A 3,913-nucleotide genomic window follows, 5' to 3' on the forward strand; every position below is an offset into this window, starting at 1 on the left:
AACCCCATCTTGAAACACAAAAGACAAGACAAAACAAGCAAACAAACAAACAAAAAAAAAAAACCAGAAAGGACTAAGACTGCTCAAGATGGAGAAGACAGAAGATGGCTCCAACCCGCAGTTTCACCCTCTTCACGCCCAAGAGGCTCTCATGAGCACCGTCACCCTGGGGGATCTTCAACACAGATGTGGCCTCTGCAGAGAATGTCTAGTCCCCATATCTTGCTTGACACCTGAGGGTCAGATCATCTAGAGCATCCTGATGCCAGGATTGCTGCATTGGATGGAGGAGGAAGGATATAGTAGTACTGGTCATTCCGTGTAAGAGAGATGCTCAATGGTTGAGTACTTGTTGCTCTAGTGGAGGGACTGGATTTGTTTCCTGGTACCCACACAGTGGCCCATCCATCTCCTGGAACTCAGAAGATCTGATGTCCTCTTCAGACATCCTCAGACACCAGGCATGTACATGGTACACATACATACATGCATCATACATAAAATAAAGAAATCTTAAAAATAGTTGGGCGGTGGTGGTGCACACCTTTAATCCCAGCACTCAGGGGGCAGAGGCAGGTGAATCTCTGTGAGTTCGAGGCCACCCTGATCTACAGAGTGAGCCCCACTGTAGCCAGGACTGTTTCACAGTGAAATCCTGTCTTGAAAAACTATAAACAAACAAACAAACAAATAAAGCCAGGCATGGTGGCACATGCCTTTAATCAGAACACATGGAGGCAGAACACAGGGGGATATCTGTGGGTTCGAGGCCAGCCTGACCTACAGAGGGAGTTCCAGAATAGCCAGGGCTGCACAGAGAAACTATGTTTAACTCCCCCTCACCCCACAAAATATCCCTGCTTGGAAATTGGATCTTTCATATATAATGAGTTAAGATTAGATGATAACCAGGCATAGAGGATTATGCAGCAGTTGGGAGGCTAAAGCTAGAGGGTGGTCATGAGCAAAGCTAGCCTGAACTACAGTGTAAAACTAGTAGGAAAAAGACAAAAACAAAAGTGAAAAAACTCTGGGCTAGAGAGACGGACGAGTGAGTTACAGTCCTTCGCGTGCACGCCCGAAGACCTGGTTCCATCCTCTGTCTCCACAAGGTGACAGGAGAGGAAGCTGACTTCTGACCTATACATTCCCATGCACAAGAGTAATAAACAAATAAATAAATAGGGATGGGGAGTGGCGGTGCACATCTTTAATCCCTGCACCTGGGAGACAGAGGCAAATGGAGCTCTGTGAGTTTGAGGCTAGCCTGTCCCTACAGAGCTAGTTCCAGACCAGGCAGAGCTAAATTATAAATAAATAAAACCAAAGAAGGAAAAAATGATGTCATGCTGCCTCAGGGTTACCCTAAACCCCAAGGCCATGTCCATCCTGCAACTTGAAGGAACATTTAGAGGGAAGAGGGGAATGCAGGCAGATGGACCAGAGTAGACTGCTACACCTGTGAGTCAAGAGTGACACTAGAGGCCGGACAAAGAGGGTAATGTAAACTGACTAACGCTGGACTGGCAGGAAAAGGGAGTTTGCAGTGGCGTGTGAGTCTAGGACCCTGGAGGTGGGGAGGAGAGTATATAGAAGAGAATATAGAAAGGGTATGCGTCTGTAGAATGGAAGTGACTCCCAGGAAAGACAGAGAGAATGTAGGATAGTTTTAAGGAAGGAAAACATTTTCTTCTCCAAGTTGCTTTGGTCATGGTGTTTACCACAGCAACAGGAAGCAAACTAGAACACATACACACACACACACACACACACACACACGGTTGCGCTATGCACCCAGGCAGGGAACGGTGTGCTCAGCAGATGGTGACTGTGTGTTAATGAGAGTATAATGTTTCCTGTAAGGAGCCGTCCGATTATCACCATTACAAGATGGCGCTGGCGGTCCTGCAGCTTGGAGGTAATCAAGTCCTTATTTGGTATTGCTGCGTGGGGCTGAGCGCCCTTTGCCTGCACATGCGCAATTGAGCCTTGTCCCTGGCCAATCTCGAGGCCCCGACACCAGCAGAATGGTATTCACCAATCAGGACAGTACCCGAGTCCCTCCACCCTATAGAAGCAGCTGCTGCTTGGCTTTCGCTCTCTCTCTCTCATTTCGTGCTCTCTCTCTCTCTCGCTCTCTCTCTCTCTTTCTCTCTCTCTCTCGCTTCCTCTTTCTCTCTTCTTGTTCTCTTTTCCTTCTTGTTCTCTCTCGCTTCTTGCTCTCTCTCGCTTCCGCTCTCCCTTCAACCAAGAGGCTCCAATAAAGTGTGATTTGAGAAGGATCCTCGACTTCGTGGTCGTTCTTCCTTGCTGGTCAAGGGGCGCACCACAGTTTCCTCTTCTTTTGATTATTGCTTGAGTAAATGTTCTGCAATATTGTTTTTGTGGGGTAGAGGGTTGAGGCAAGTTTTCTCTATGTAGTCCTGGCTGTCCTAGAACTTACTCTGTAGACCATGCTTGCCTCAAACTCAGAGATCAGTCCCTGGAGTGCTGGGGTTAAAGGCCTGTGCTACTACCCCCAACTATTTTGATCATTTTTAATTATGTGTATTTGCGTATGCCTGTGCATGAATATGTGCACTGGTGTGCAGTGCCTGCAGAAGCCACAGGCTCTGGCTCTCCCTGGAGCTGAAGTTACAGGCATTGTTTACCACCTGACATTGGTTCTGAGCATCAAACTCAGGTCCTTTTCAAGAGCTCTGAGTCTACTCACCAGCCCTACACCCATCTATAAAGAGTGCCAGTAAGGGGAGATGAGAGATGCAGTTCAATGGTAGAGACACTTGCCAAGCTTGCACAAAGCCCTGGGTTCTGTCCTCAGCACTGCAAGAAAAATGAAAGAAGCTGGGTGGTGGTGGTGCACGCCTTTAATCCCAGCACTCGGGAGGCAGAGGCAGGCGGATCTCTGTGAGTTCGAGGCTAGCCTGGTCTACAATAGCTAGTTCCAGGACAGGCTCCAAAGCTACAGAGAAACCCTGGAAAGAAAGTGACTCTTGTACGTGAAAGGACACTCATTTCTGGCAATGACAATACCATTCGAGGGGTCAAAGGTACTCACCTCTGCCAGGCCTTTTATTCACGCTATCTCCCTTAATCCCCAGTCAACCACAGTTCCTGCTTTGTTTGTTTTTTGTATGTTTCTGAACAGATTTTAGTCCTTTTAATGGGCTTATTAGATGAAACTTCTTGGAAGCTATTATTCTACAGTGGACTTCTATAACATGCCCAACAGACCCGTCCAAACCTAATGCAAAGTCACTCCTGCAGGACAGGTGCCAGGACAGCAAACTCAACTTTGAACCAGACCAGGTTTCCAAATATCAGAGACTGAAACAACAGATGCGAAGGGACCGGTGGTTTCCAGTCCCTGGGATAAGGAAACACCTGCACTGGATGCCCTTGAGGAGAAAAGTTTTTCCTACTGTCCTCATACCGTTGTGCTTCTGAAGCTGTTGTCTGCTCTGTTAGCTCACTAGGCCCCTCTTACTGAGTCTTCAAACGAGAGGAGCCTGGCTGCAGAATCCTTACAGTCAGTTTCAGGGCTGGGTGTGGCTCAGCAGCAGACCTTTTGCCCAGCGTTCAGGGAAGCCTTGGGTGTGCCTCCAGCATGAGCAGAACAGAACAAATGGCAGGCATTTATCCTGTGGCACCACTGAGTTCAAAATTGTGGGATGGAGGAGGTACATGAAGCTGTGGTGCCTGAAGCTATGGGAGGGTCTTTCCTGCTCTGCCTACCAGGCAGAACTGCTTGCTATCTGACAGTTCTCAGCTGCCTGGCTTCAAAGCCTTCTGTTCTAAGGATGGAGTCACACTTAGATGGCCCTGTCTTTCTGTATCTTCCATGAATGTGTTTTGAACAAAGGTCACCACAATCTGAGGAGCTGAAGGTAGGACTCCCACTTATCTTTTTGGA

Source organism: Myodes glareolus, chromosome 6 (assembly GCF_982192425.1).
Source record: "Myodes glareolus chromosome 6, mMyoGla1.1, whole genome shotgun sequence".
In the NCBI taxonomy this organism is placed as follows: Eukaryota; Metazoa; Chordata; class Mammalia; order Rodentia; family Cricetidae; genus Myodes; species Myodes glareolus.